Source organism: Ambystoma mexicanum, chromosome 11 (assembly GCF_040938575.1).
Source record: "Ambystoma mexicanum isolate Mex_15411 chromosome 11, UKY_AmexF1_1, whole genome shotgun sequence".
Lineage (NCBI taxonomy): Eukaryota > Metazoa > Chordata > Amphibia > Caudata > Ambystomatidae > Ambystoma > Ambystoma mexicanum.
In genome coordinates this window covers 582,675,544-582,691,572 of record NC_090934.1, presented here as the reverse complement: position 1 = coordinate 582,691,572, position 16,029 = coordinate 582,675,544, and positions in this window count along the sequence as shown.

Here is a 16,029-nt window from a genome sequence, read left to right as displayed (position 1 = left end):
AACTCTGACATAAAAATATATATAAATAAGGGCTTCCATTGGGCATCCCAGACTAGACATTGACTTAGTTGGAGTGCTGGATTGAAGTCACTTACAATGTGTTGATAAAATTTACCAATAATTGGATCCCCTTTTTGTGCTGTGATTAAATCAGCATCTGGGGTCTCCTTACTCCACTGGGCAGTTGAGAGTTCATTGTGAGCATTAGTCTGGGACCTAGTGATAGCAGTGACCTGGATTTCCCCCAACATGGACTTGATCTCAAGGACATCCCCCTGGATGGCTCCGGTTTTGGCCAACTGATCAGCCAGGTTGTTTCCAGTTTTGTCTGGCTCCTCTATCCTGGAATGACCCTTGATCTTCTTCCAGTAGATGGTCATCTCACTAGAGGTGACCAGATCATCAATATTTTGGATTAGCATGCCATGTTTAAGTGGTGTGTTGTTAGCACAAAGCATGCCTCTGGTTTTCCAATTTATCAGGTGCTCCACAAACCCGTTCTGGACATAATCTGAATCAGTGATTATGACCAGTTTGTGGAGTTGGTATTGGACGGCAGTGAGGATGGCCTGGTTAACTACCATCAACTCCGCCACATGACTACTGCTGGGACCAATTTTGTACCCAGCGGAGCGTTCCGGGGTATCAATTCACCCAGGAATTCCCAACGCCAGCTACAAGTTCCTTTTCCCCGTTGTTATCAACATGGTAGGAGCACCCGTCCACATAAACTGTGGGCCTTCCCTCGCCCTTGTCCTCTTCATAGACTTAAAAAAAAAATGTATTGATTTATTCAAGCAAAAAACAATACAAACCAAACACGCAGTGCATATATCAACAGCTCAATTGTTCATTGATGAATTCCGGCCACTGCTCCCCTTATCCCACCCCCTTTTACGAGCCTATTTATTCCACACACTCTGTATCTGCCTCGCGTGATGGGGTCTCACTTTCTGTGGATTCTGTCAGATCTTGTATCGTTCCGAACAACTCCGCTATCAATGATTTCCATACCATCAGGGTTCCCGCCTCCTCTTCTCCCCCCACAATGCTCGCCACTTGCCATATCATGGTTTCTGCCTCCACCCATTTCTGCAAATCTTTCCACCACACCTCCCCCCGTGGCCTGTGACATGTCTTCCATCCCATGGCAATCATTCTTTTTGCGAGCATATATGCTAGATCTTTCAGTTTACTAACATGCTTAAGTTTCTGTGCTCTGGGGAACCCCCCAGCAGGCAGGCCCAGGCTGTATCTATAATAATCGTGACCCCCTTTTTTGCTAGTTTCTGTGCTACTTCACCCCAGAAACGCTCAATTACTGGGCATGACCAAAACATGTGTACCATGCCAGCCTTTTCTTCGTCGCATTTGGGACATGCTTGTCGTCCAGCATTTTCAAACCTAGATATCCTCTGGGGCGTCATATATGCCCTGTGCGTAATATATAGTTGTATTTGTTTTAGTCTCGCATTCCTTGACACCTTCTTGTGGTACCCCAGGGCACGTTCCCACATCCCGTCCACTATCGGGGCTCCTACTTCCGCTTCCCAGTCTAGTCTTAATTGTGTTAATTCCTTCCCGACCTTAGCCATCATCATTTCATACAGTCTAGAGATCTCATGCCCCCCCCTCCGTTATATCATATATTGTTTCTGTTATAGCATCTGGTTCTTCTTCCAGTACCGTTTCGGGCCATGTTTTCCTAATTCTCTGCACCATTCTGTCATATGTGATATACTGGCCCATATGTAACCCCATTTCCTCCTCCATCACTTCAAAGTTTATGATAGTCCCCTCTCGCCAGATATCTCCCATCGTTACTAACCCCACCGTCGCCCAATGTTCCCTGATAATCATCTTCAGCTACTTATCTCCCCCTGCCAGTGCAACTAGTGGTATCTGCGGGAAGCATGGGAATGGGTTTTCCATCATCTGGCATGCCGGCGCCACATCTTCCACCCAAGTATCATCATTTTAGGGCGCTCTTCCATTTCTGTCTTGGGCAGCCAGATCATTTCCCTTAAATAAAATGGGGCGCAATCATGTCCAAACAACCTGGATTCGGGGGTCACTTCATCTGAGAGCCATTTAGCGATATATTGCAGTTGGCTCGCTAAATAATAAACCTCATAATTAGGCAGTTTTATCCCCCCTTTTTCACAAAAGTTCTGCAACTTCCATAGTGCCACCGTATTTCGGGTACCGTGCCAGAGAAAGTCCCTACACATGCTGTTCAGCTTAGTACAAAACTTCTTGGGTATCAGGTATAGAATATTCCCAAAATAATGCAGGAGCCTAGGTAGAACACCATCTTAAGCATCGCCCCTCGTCCCATCATTGCTAGGGGCAACTTCATCCAGAATTTCATACACTTCTCGATTTTCTCAATGGCTACCTCGGTATTGTGCCTGTGCTCCTCTTCCACCGTATGGTACACGTCTATCCCAAGATACCGGAACGTACTAACCGCCCATGGTATTTGTAACACCGGTAACCGACCCACAGGGATTCCCTTATAACTGCCTAACGGGAAAATACTAGATTTTTGAGGATTTACTGCTATACCAGACAGCCCCACATATCTCTCCATCACTTCCAGGATATACTGGAGATTTTCTTCCGGGTGCCTCAAGTACAGCAGCAAGTCGTCCGCATATAAGGAGATCAAGTGTCTTTCCCGTCCCACCTCAATACCTATAGTATCGTATTGTTGTCTAAGGTATATTGCTAAGGGCTACAGGGCTAATATATAGAGCATTGGGGACCATGGGCACCCCTGTCTGGTGCCTCCACTAAGTTGCCAACTTCCAGATATCACTGATCCTGTTGTGACCCTGGCCAGCGGTTCACTATATAGCATCTTCGCCCACCTTATATATCCAGGCCCCATTCCATAGCCCGCCAGGGCCGCCAGCACCCATGGCCACTTGACCGAATCGAAAGCCTTAACCGCGTTCAGGGACACAATTGTCATTTCGCCCTCATTCTTACTCCCCCATTCAACAACCCGTTGGAGTCGTCTATGATTTTGTGTTATATTTCTATTCGGGACATAGCCCGTCTGGTCAGGGCGTATTAGCTTGCCAATAACTCTCTGCAACCTGTTTGCCAAGACAGCCGTCAATATTTTGCTGTCTTGGTTCAACATTGACAATGGTCTGTAACAGCCACAGCTATGCCCAGGCTTGTTAGGTTTGGGAAGCAGTATTATGATCGCTTCTCTAAGTGACTCCGGCAGCCGTCCCATCTCAAATGCTTCATTTAACATTTCTAACATTGGGGGGAGCACTTACTCTCTATATACTTTATAAAATTTGCTTGGAAGCCCGTCTGCCCCCGAAGTCTTACTAGTAGGTAGCTGCCTCACCACTTCTTCTAACTCTTCCAAAGTAATTGGTGCGTCCAGCTCTTCTCTTTCCTCAAGACTTATTTTAGGCAATCCTATGTCCTCCAGTGTATCTGTTATCACTCCAAGACTGTTTCCCACATCCCCATATAGTGACCTATAATAATTTGCAAACTCCTGATTAACTCCCTCTTGGGTGTCAGCTATACTACCATCTTCTCTCGTTATCGTTCTAATCGTGGGTCTGGGAGTTTTGCTCTTGTATAACCATGCCAACAGCCTTCCTGTTTTATCCCCTCCCGCGTGCTGTCTCTCTATGTATTTTTTATAATTGAGGTTGCAAAATCTTTCCCATTGCTTCGTGCATTTCTGCTGCAGTTTAAGTATCAATTCCATATCTTGTCCTCCTCCCTTCAATGCCTTTTCCAGTTCCCTTTCCGTTTCTTGTAGGTCAGCCAGTATCCCACCTTGCAGACCCTTTGATTTTGCTATGGCTGCCCCTCGCATCACTACCTTGAAGGCTTCCCATAATGTGCTCGCTGAGTCCACTCTACCTGTATTTATCTCAAAATAGTTTATGATCTCCTCCCTTATGTCTTCCCTGAAAACGGGATCCTTAAGTGCCTCTGCCCCGAGGCGCCATGTCGGAATCCTTGCCCTCGGGGGGCAATATTGCCACTCAAGAACAAGGGGCGAGTGGTCCGAGAGGACCCTCGCCTTATATTTCGCCTGAGTAATCTCAGTTGCTACTTCCGACGTAGCAAAAACATAGTCCAGCCTTGTATGCAACTGCTGCGGGGCGGAGTAGTGCGAGTACTGCCTTTCCTGGGGGTGTCTCGTTCTCCACACGTCTACCAGACTCAAGTCTTCTAGCAATGTCTGCAGTGCCTTAGCCGCTGGGGCGGGTCTATCAATCTTTCCATCCGATCTATCCTCCCTGGGGTTCAATACACAATTAAAATCCCCACCCCAGATCACTGCACTACCCATACACATCCTAAGGTTAGTGCATAGAGTTCTAAAATATGCTGCCGTATTCTGGTTGGGGGCATATGTATTTACAATGCTTATTTCCCTATTCTCCACCAGTCCCCTCAATATGACCATCCTCCCATCCGCTTCCGCCACTTCCTGCAACCGTTGAAACGGAACATGCAGCGCCACCCAAATGAGTACTCCTCTAGCATAAGCAGAGTATGTCGATCCCACCACAACCCCTTTCCATTTTTTTCACAACCGTCTCCATCTTTTCCCGTGTCAAGTGAGTCTCCTGCAACAGCGCGATGTCTATCTTTTGCCTGCGCAGGTACAACATAACCTTGTTCCTTTTTAGATAACTATTAAGTCCTCTGACATTCCACGTAATTATTTTAAGGTCCCCGATGGCCCATTAGAGTTCCCCTTCTCCTCCCATCGGTGCAGTCCAGATCCCACTTCCGTCTCAGTCTATATAGGCGTGTTTCCCGATTCAAACTTCCCTTAACTACAAACACCCCAAACACCCTTCCCCATTCCCACCCCACTACACACAACTCTGTTCCCTGCCCCCTCCCTACCCAACCCCAACAAATGCCCAGCTCCATCCCTGGATTTCAGGCCCACCCGCATCTGGTCCGTCCCTGTGGTACTGAGGACTAGGACCCCGTGGGGCGTCACCAAGCTAATAGTGACCTAACTAAGCGTAACGCTACGGGGGTTCCAAGGTTGCTGCCCAGGAGCTCCCGCTTATATAATTATGATTAACCAGTCCCATCGGATCTTGCAAGCATGTACTTGCCCAGCAGCACATTCCAACTGGACTTTATTTACTACTATATTCTAGTCCCAATGTCTTGCGCTGTGTCATCTAAGGCTCTATAGCAGCACGTTACTTATCTCCTTCAGCTCCCTTCCGGATACCCGTTTCTTGGGGGTGGCTCTGTGCATCCAACCAATCCATGGCGTCTTCTGGCGTTTCAAAAAACAAAATGTTGTTCTTGTAGAACACTTTCAGTTTGGCCGGGTAAAGCAACATGTATCTATGACCTGATTCTCTGTGTTCTTTTCAACGCCCCGAAGTTCATTCTGCTTCGTTGTACCTGGTATAGTCCGGGTATGCTGTGATTTTCGCCATCCCCCTTTCAATTGTTCCGCCCTTCCGGAAGAATTTGAGTATTCTTTCCCGATCCCGATAGCAATCAATGGGCTGGGAGGGGCCCCCGGGAGCGGCCTTCTTGTCAAATCCCTGTGCGCTCTTTCAACAGCAAACCCCTGGGTCAGTGTTCCTCCGGTTATTTCCTGCAGTAACATGGTTTCCACGTATTCCGTTGAGTTGGCCCCTTCCATTCCTTCCGGTACTCCAACGATGCTGATATTGTTGCGTCTGGCGCGTCCTTCTGCCTCCTCCGCTCTGCTCTCAAGGTTGCCCACTCGCTGTACAAGGGCATGGAGTTCCGATCTGTGTGCAGTGCATTCCGCCGTGGTTGGGGCCATCTCTTTTTCAAGGTGTCCAGTGCGCTCCGTAAGCGATCTCACATCTTGTCTTAGTATGTTGACATCTTCCTGGACCGCTCCGACCTTAAGGTCCCGCGCCACTTTTAGTTCGTTCATGGCCAAGCCTAGCTTAGTCTCCCAGGCAACCTTCAGGTCCGCAATAGCAGCAAGCACCTCCTGGATTGTGCCCGGAGGCTCCTCCGTCACAGCAGTATTTTTGTCCTTGCTTCTAGCCCCCTCTGCCCCTGGAGGTGTTTTAGCATAGGCCTCCAGCGTGGGCTGCTTGTTCTTTGGTCTCACAATTTTGTTGGACATTGTGCCGTGCCAGCTGGGTGTGGGCCCGTAGGGTCGCTTTTTGCTCGAGGGTCCACGTGGCGTCGGGCTATTTCTGATGTTTGGGGCTTGCTCTAGTCGCGTTAAGGGTGCCCCCCTTCTGTCCACTGCACTGCCAGAATGGGCTGTGTCCTCCCACGTACTTGCCCATACGCTATATCATTCCGCTGGCCCCCGCCGCGTCCTCCCTTGTCACCAGTGGTCGGGCGCTTTTGTCAATTCCACACTCCACTACTTCCGGACCTTACAGGGCCTCTCTGCAATCTGGCCTTCAGTTTGGCTCTGCCACTCTGTGCCACTCAAGCCAGAACCAATTGCTTCCAGCGTGTGCACAGGCTTCAACAAGAGTTTCAGGGTGGGCTGCCTTTGTTGTTCTTTCCAACTGGTGTCAGGGCCCACTCATGCAGCCTATTGTATATTCTCTTCGTTGGTAGTTGTGTGGGAACTTCAGCTCTAATAAATGGCACCAGCTTCGGTGCGACCCTGCTTCATCTACCGGCTATGACACAATTCCGTCTGTCCTCTTCCATGTGCATTATCATGCCGCTGCTCGTGTGCTGCAGCTGGCTGTGTCGGGGGCCTGAACTCCCCGGCTCACTCCAGGGCCGTGTGCGCCGCGCCATGGATCAGCTGTGCGCCGCTTGGGGGCCCGGCTGGGCACCACCACCGGAGCACCACCGCCTCTCAGCGGAGCCTCAGCGCCCGGGGGGGCCTCTTCTCAGCCTCCATGCACCTTACTCATGGTGCGTCGGCTGCAGCTCTCGCAGATTGTTCACTCACCGGGGGGCGGACCCACCCGGTACACCGTCTCCTGGTGCTCCGGGTCCTCGCTGGGGCTTGCACCCCTCAGTTCGCCCAGCTCCCGGGACCAAAATCCTCACGGGCCCCCTCTCCGTCGGGCACTCTGCGGTTCACATGCAATGCGCGCCGAGGCGCTGTGTCGGCCACCTATTTCGCGGTGCCCAGCGTCCGAATGCTCGGGGTGAACCGCTCTGACCTTCTTACGTGTGTGGGAGTCGGGATGGGCGGGCACTCCCCGTCTCCTCTCCTGTTGCAGCCTGATGTATTTCGTCTGCTCCAGCAGGCTCTTGCCAGCCAAGTCCTTGCACTTCTCCTGAGCCGGGCACACGGGCCGGGAGCTTTATTTCCCACAAAGTCGCGGCTGGCTCAGTCAGTTCGTGCCAGCCTGCATTCACGGCCGGGGCCTCGCTCGCGGTCAGTTTGTGACCCTTTATTCCGGGTCGGCCATTTTGTCCGTCCCCTGATCTCGGGAGCTACTTTCCGACAGCCACAGTCACTCCGCCTCTGCACCGATCACCATCACGAGTCGAGCAACTCCCACTCCAGACCTTCTTATTTATTTATATGTGAAGCCAGCATGCTTTTTCTTCCTGAAATCAGCTTAATCTGCAGGATCAATGACGGATCTCCAGGAGCTCCCCGAGAGCACGTCCCTTCACGTAGCCATGAAGCCACGCCCCCGTCCTCTTCATAGACTTTGTGCGGGGAATTCAGGCACGCCTCCATGTTGTCCTAGGTTTTAAGACTTTCGTCCTCGAGACAGTTTTCTCTGGCACAATCATGCAAGTCAGCCAGACCTTGCGCTGCGCAAGGGGACTCTTCTTGTTTTGGGCATATCTGACCTCCATAGGAAAGCCTTGCATTGACAGAATCCAGGAATTCTGGAATTACTCACATTTTCGGGCCGGATTCTGTCCCTTTGGAGGTATTGCAAAGGCTGGTGTGGAGTCTCCACTATGATGTGTTCCTCCTGGATGAACAGGCACTAATTTTTCAATGCCCACACCATTGCCAGGAGGGCCTTCTCACAATCATTGAATCTTTCCTCCACAGAGGATAAAGTCTTGCTTGCATAGGAGATTTATTGACCTTGTCATGCTTTTGATATAATACTTTCGTTAAGCTTGTATTCGAGAACCCTGTCTCCAAGAATAACTCCTTGTTTCTGACAGGGTAAGCTAGACAAGGCGCTTGTAAGAGGCTTCTTTTGAGTTACTTTACTGCCTCGGCTTGTTCTGCACCCCACTCCCACTTGATCCCCCCCTTCAACAGATGGATCAGGGGTCTTGTGATCTCTGCGTAATCCTCAATGAACTTCCTACTGTAATTAGTCAGTCCAAGGAGGCTTCCTAGCTCCCGCAGAGTTGTGGGGTCTTTAAGTTTTAGGAGTTCTTCCACTTTCGTCTCCTGGGGACAGAGACCCTGAGGAGTTATTTCATGTCCCAAGAAGTTGACACAGGGTTCCGCACCACTGCGCCTTTTGGAAGGATATTTTTGCTCCGGCAACCTTCAACTGTGTCAGAACATAACAGATTTCAACTATGTGTTCCTCCACAGTTGAGGTTTTTATCAGGACATCATCCACATAGGCCAGGTTACACATTTCACCCAAGTCGGGCATGGCCTTATGTAGGGAAGATGTTGAATTTGTTGCCGGAGTTAATGTATCCAAAGGGATTCCTGGTCCAGGTGTACTGCAGTCCCCGGAAGGTAAAGGTCAGCTTGTATTGGTCCTCCTTACTGACAGGTACGGTCCTATACCCATTGGTCAGGTCAATGGCAGTGTATACCTTTGACCCCTGGATCTGGGCCAGTCTTTGGTCAATATATGGGAGAGGCAATTGGGACATATGGACCCGTTTATTTAGCTCCCTAAAGTCAACACAGAGTCTCCACTGGCCATTCAGTTTTAAAATCCCCAGCACCGGATTATTAAAGGTGCTTTGGACTGGATGAATTATCCCACGGGACTCAAGGTTTTTGATGATTTCCGTCAGGGACTCCATGGATGCGAGAGGCATGCGGTATTGCTTCACAAACACCGGAGTCATTCCAGGGTCTGAAGGAATGATTATAGTATGGATTTCGGTGCAACCACAGTCATACAAGTCCACCTCAAAGAGATCTTGAAAATCTAAGAACACTTGTTTCAACTTTTGCTTTTGTCCCAGAGTTTCACAGCATTAGCTAGGTTGACCCGCTCTTCAACCATTTGCCTGAAGCCTTGAAATACTTCCGGTTTTGCTATCTCCATGGCCTCCTCCAGCTGGGTGGAGAGGTCCCTGGTTAGAGTATTGACCTGGACAGAGGGTTTCAGGTAGGAGAGGCTGTCACTGTGGACCTGGAAGATCACCTCATCCTTCCTGATGTCACAGGTCACCTCTTCCTCACTGTCATTGTCAAAACAGTCATTTGGGATTGGTCCTATCAGTACATTTCCTAGATCCATGGAAAAATGTCGGTCATCAACCGTCATTCCAATAACAGAGCCTGCACCCAGAGTGATAGAGGGTCGCTGTTATCCATCAATATTGGAATTGTGTTGTGTTCTACATTGACTAATGGTTTTGGGTTTAACCCCAAAGCCTGCTGTTGGAGATGGACGTTGAGGTGTACATATGTGTCAGGATTTAGCAGTTTCTGTCCTCTTTTAATTTTGTATTCATGTGGAATAGTCTGGTCCGTCTTGGGATGGTGACCTCCTCTCCAATTTGAACTTCAACTGCATATGGTAGCAATTGGGCTGACCGAAATGCTTTTTCTGAATTATCAAAGTCCATGGGATTTTCCCCTAGTCCTAGGACCAGGCTTTGTAATTTATCAGGTCCAAATTAATGGCAAAACGATTGAGAATGTCACTGCCTAAATAAAATGCAGCAGGGACATCTCATACGACCCAACAATTGTGTTCAATGCTTTTGTTACCTATAGAAATTTTGAGCATACACCTGCTAGGCAGGAGCTGTTTGGAATTGGTAGTTTCCAGGCCCATTTCCCACTTATCTATCAACTTAAATGTGGGAATGGCTGGGATCTTTTGGGAGCTGCCTGAACGTGGCTTCGCTGATAAAGCTCTTACCATTGTTCACACACACTCGGGCGAGAACAGACTCTACCTCCCCTCATTCAACTGAATAGGGAGGAACAACTGTTCTCTAATTTTCTGACTATCAGCTAACCTTTGAGCTGGTTTCTTATTATTTTTGACTAGGGAATTGGGATTTTCAGATTGTGAATCAGTATAAAATTTCAAAGTTTTTCCTTTCAGTGTGGAATGCCACTTGAGACTGGAAGGAAGGTTGATTTTCAAGAGCAGTTCCCATCGCCAGTTTGTTGTCCTACAGCAATTACTGTCACGTCAGGTATTTGATTGTTCGGGAAATGAAACTCAATATGATCAGGTTTTTTGCGCAACCATGTGGCATGTGCCATTTAAACTAACCTGGTTGACACTCTGTTTTAATTTTATTGGCCTGTTAGTCTGAGTCCAGAGGACCTTATTCACACAGTCTATTAGGGGGGACAGCCTGCGTAACATGCCATTCCCCAGTAGACAGGGTGTGCCCTCTGGAGTCCCGACTATGACAGGGTGTTTCACTTTGTGTCACCCAATTTTTATTTTCAAATCTGCAGTCCCCTCGACAGGAATTTAATTCCCATCGAAGTTCTGGAGTTGTCCAGGAAGAGGGGTGAGAGGGATCTGGTATCTCTCCCCTTCCTGAATTTAGCAGCTCAAAGGTTTGACAGAAAAGTGGCTTGGGATCCAGTGTCCACCAGCGCTGCAAATGTACATTGCCCTTGCACTTGGACCGGGGCATACAATCTACCCCTCTCCTCCTTCTCCGCAAGCTGGGTGGTCAATTTCCTTATTTTTGACTCCGACACAGGGGTAGTTTGGGCATCATTCTGTGTTGAAGTTTGTGGATCTGAAAGAAAATGTTTACATTCTGATATTTGGGGACTTTCGGGCTCCACTTTTTCTGATTCTGGGCTGCCCCCCCTCCCCCTTTTTGGAGGCAGTTCACCAGAATTGATTTGGAAAGTTTGGGAATCCTCTTTTAATATTCGATTTTCTTGATGCTCATTCTAGGGTTCAAAGATGGGCCATTCTGAATCAGTGTGGTCACGGTGAACGTGCACAACCTACTGTTTTTCCTTTTGCAATCAACTTAGTCAAAATCTAGTATGATTGAATGGAGTGCAAACCCACTGAAAAGGTGCCTCTGTGAAATGGCACACGAGTAAAAGTGAGAAATAAACCTTGGCCGTGAAGCCACCGGTGCGGGCTGCACTCCCAACTACCACAATGTGGTGTAGTTCCTTTGATGGATTTTCATGAAAAATGTATCTCAAAAATATTTCTCTAATTCGAGTGATTTTTCAAAATAAGACTTATTTATGTCCACATTGGTGCTATACAGTTATAAATCACTGTTCTGGCAGATGCATCAAATGAGCTGCTATTGGCCTAAGCATTTTGGATATGTATCCTTCCTCAGGGCCAGCTCATGCTGGTTAATGTAATTTCTTAACCAATTACTGTTTGGAGTAATGTCCCACCATACGTAAGAATGCAAGTCATAATCAATGGATCCACATAGCATAACACGTGATGTTCATTTCACATTGCAGTATAGTTGTCGGAGCCATCATTTGCAAGTACAATAAGCAATCATTGCAAGGTAATCAAATGTCGTGAATTTCATAATCAATACGGTGCGTAGTTGCCGCAGATTCATGAACCTATAAGTCATAACAGTGCAAGAAATATCAGGTCGTCCATTCTGTTTAAGCAATAATATTCAATATCAGTGTAAAATATATTTAGCACATACATACGTGTCACAGTGGTGCCACGTGTGGTGTAGAGAGGAACAGGAGGAGAAAGAGAAAGTCTCAGTTATCAAAGTAAATTTGGTAAGGGTATTGTTAACTCTGCACTCTACGAATGTTAACTGCTGGTAAAATACAGGCGTAGTGACCTGTATCTGTTCTGTCCAATGTGTAATCTAAAACACATAAATTACAGGTTTTATGTGGAGGGGGGCGGTAAACTTGATGATCACCGCTAATGTAGTCTGATATGGTGTCTCACGCGATAAGATGTGAATCTTACCTTAAAGTGCAAAATACGGACTGAAAGGTCTGGTTTCTGATAGTAACAGACGCGCGTCAGCGTTGTAAAGTAAGTTCAAAATCATAATCGGAAAATCGTTCGGTCTGTGCGTACAGCTGATGAGCTGTGTGCGGCGTACGGTGCTTACCCTGAAACAACTGAAGAAAATCTGCGAAGCCGCAGAGGGTGCGCGCGCTTTGTGTTTGTGTAGAAGATGTTAGGGAAAGGTTGCCATAGAAATGCGGGATACGTGAAAAAGACGGCGGCCATCTTAGGATGGTGTGAATTGTACAGTTAGTTAGTCAGTGCTAACGTGTTAATGATCTATTACTGCATGAGATATTGTGAATTAGGCCAAAAGGAAACTAAAGATTATGAAAGTGAATGACCTCATTGTTATGAGTAACACAAAACAGATAAAAATAAAAAATAAGGATACCACACGCATTCAAACCAATACGGATCCACAGAGTGAGATCAAGCAATTGGAGTATACCATCAGGAAGATTATAAACCGCAAATTAGACGCTGTAACACTCAGCAGTATTATAAGGCCCAACGGACACCAAGGGGACTACGTATACCATTACACCCCACACTTTGCAAAGAAAGCAGGGACTTTGTGGAAAAATGGGAACAGATTCTTAATAAGGGTTCACTGGACTTAATATTATTGACCATCAGAGAACTATCACGTAATCTCGAACAGCTAGAGAAAGAAATTGAAAGTCTATCCAAGGATATCACGGCCATCACTGATGCCGAACCCTTCACAGAAATACTTGCAGATATCAACAAGAAATTAGAAAGCTACGAACAAGATTTAGAAGCACGGAAGGTAAGAAAAGTTCATACAGATACATATGACTATCTCAATAACGAGGTATATACCTGGACAGCCAAGTATCAACAACAAGGCCCACGACCCAACAAACCACCCAAGGCAACAGCAGCTTGGAGTCGGACACCCAAAAGCAAGGAGATAATACAGCAGCAGAAAACCAAACCGCTGGTGCATCAGGAATTGATTCAAGACAGATGCAACCAACAAACGTAGCAAACGCCGGTTTTTTAGACAGAGGAAGAGGACGAGACAAGGGAAGAAGAAGAAACCAAGGAATGTTGACCATACTACAAATTAATTGGACCTAGTAGTCAATCTATCCAAAAGAATTCTTTCTGTTCGAGAGATACAGACCCTTGCCTGAAATGTATGCCCACATATAGCACTAACAGATTTCAAACCGAAGTCGAATTATACAAGCGAGTTTGCAAATTAAAGTTAAAGACATTCTTCGAAGAGACTTCACCATCCACAATGGCATCAGAAACAACTACAGAATACATTGAGTTCAAACCCAGCAGCACTTTCTGTGCACCAATTAATGTACCTGCAATAGACATTTTCCAGAAGATGGTACTGAATGATTTGAAGAAAGTACAATTCCACGCACCCAAGAGGCATAACCTCAACAGAGGAGAATTATCAAAAATGAAAGCTCTGTTTACCGATGATTCTATCACCATCCGACCAGCAGATAAGGGTGGAGCTATAATGATACAAGAAACTACTCAGTACCACGAGGAATGCTTACGGCAACTATCTGAAACCAGCACATGCGTACAATTACAACAAGATCCGACACAGGACATCAACAAGGAGCTAGAAGAAATACTAGACAGAGCTGTTGACGAAGATTGGATTAGTACAAAAACCAAATCATATCTGCTAACCACACATCCCAAAATGCCTCATCTATATACTTTACCTAAAATCCACAAACGTTTGGACAATCCACCAGGGGGGCCCATAGTGGCTGCCGCACAATGTATCCTACAACCACTCGGGACCTACATCGATTTCTTTCTGCAACCCATCATTCAATCCACACCCACATATGTGAAAGATATGACCCATTTTCTTAGAACACTTGATGAGATTACACTATCAGCAGAGGACATACTATATATGATTGATGTTGTCAGCTTATACACAAGTATCCCTCACAATCTTGGACAAGAAGCGGTTGAGACTTTATTATTACAAACAGGGACTATCAGAGCTAACAAGGAATTTGTAATGATTCTTTTGGACTTCATTTCTAAACACTCTTGCTTTAAGTATGACCAGAAATATTATTCACAGGTCTCTGGGACCGCTATGGGGGCCACCATGGCACCAGCATACGTGAATTGCTTTATGTATCAGTTTGAAATCACCAACGTTCTCAATAATCACGGATGGAAGCCACATTTGAAAACCTGGATTTGTTACATAGATGACATTTTCGGGGTATGGACAGGTAACGGAAACGAACTGGAAGAATTCCTAGTGTACCTCAATGAGATTGACAGTCGCATATAATTTACATTGGAGATAGGTCATCCAAACATCCATTACCTCGATGTGCAAACACTAATTACTGATAATAAAATAAATACCACCCTCTACACCAAGCAAACCGACCGGAACAACCTTTTGCATCGCATGAGTTTTCACCCCCCCTAACACTTTACGTAATCTCCTCTATGGACAAATGCTGAGAATAAAAAGGATCGTCAGCGATCCAGAAGATTGTCAAATACAACTGCAGAAGCTACATGAGAAGTTGCAACTGAGAGGTTACCCTGAGACCGATTTATCAATGGCCTGTGCCAAAACTGACACACAAGAATGAGAACAGCTTCTAACTAAGAAAACCGAACGAGCAAGCCCCGAGTTAGTGTTCGTAACCAAATTTTCCATCCAAGGTAAACATATTAAGACTATCATTCAAAACAGAAGGAACATACTCACAAGTGATGAAAGAACGAAAGATCGGTTTCTGCAACCCCCGGTGTTTGCATACCAAGAAAGTAGTAATTTGCGTAATATGCTAGTCGATACTGAAGGCAAAGCATCCACGGTGAAATCAGACAAACATCCGGGAACATACCCATGTATGAGTTGTGGCAATTGCAACAATGTCATCAAAGGCAACATAGTAACACATCCACGAACAGGGGGAAAAATCAAGCTGAAGCAACACGCCACATGCTTATCCGAAAATGTAATCTATGCGCTCAAATGCCCCCGTGGGAAGTATTATGTGGGCGAGACGTCACACAAGGTCCGAATAAGGATGAACAAAGATCAAACATAAGAAATAACAACCAGACTTCGGCAGTCGCAAGGCACTTCAAAGACAATGGACACTATCATCCATCTACGGTTCGTAATATTAGAAGTGATACCAACCACAGGACAGAACTGAGACATGAAGAAATGGCAAGCACAGAAGGAAGCCTTTTAGATTGAGAGATTAGACTCGCTGACAACCAATGGAATGAATGAAGAATTGTATCTCAGCTGTTTTTTGTAATGACAATTGCATTTCACCAAAAAAACGTGATATTGTTACTGAGATTGCCATGCTCACACGATGCACAAATATTCCATTGTAGCATTTCACCATAGCTTGATATTCTTACTGAGATCATTTTTACGGAGTAGGTAATGCTCACACTATGTAAAAGTATCCCATTGACAGTACAGATCAGTGTGCGTCACAATATATGAAGTAGCATACACACTTACTTGAGAGAGTTAGAGCGACCGATTTATACAGAACAATGATTATGCACTCAATTTGCATATTTTCCAAAGCAGCCTCATATTTCTTCTCTATCACCCAGACTGATACCCGAACCTTCTATTCCTCCCTAACGCAATATTTTTTCTTTCCTTTTTTCTTATTCTTTCTTTAATGTTTCTGTTCCCTTTTTTCCTCTTCTATGATACAATAATTGCACGTAGATATACGTTATATTTTCCATCCAGCATTACATCTCTGTGCAACTACAAGATTTATGCATGTACATGCCTCGTCTCGGACGAGCCCACACATTATCACACATACGGGATTGTAGTTCACAATACCTGATGTGTACACCATAGTAGAATGAGTGACACCTTCAC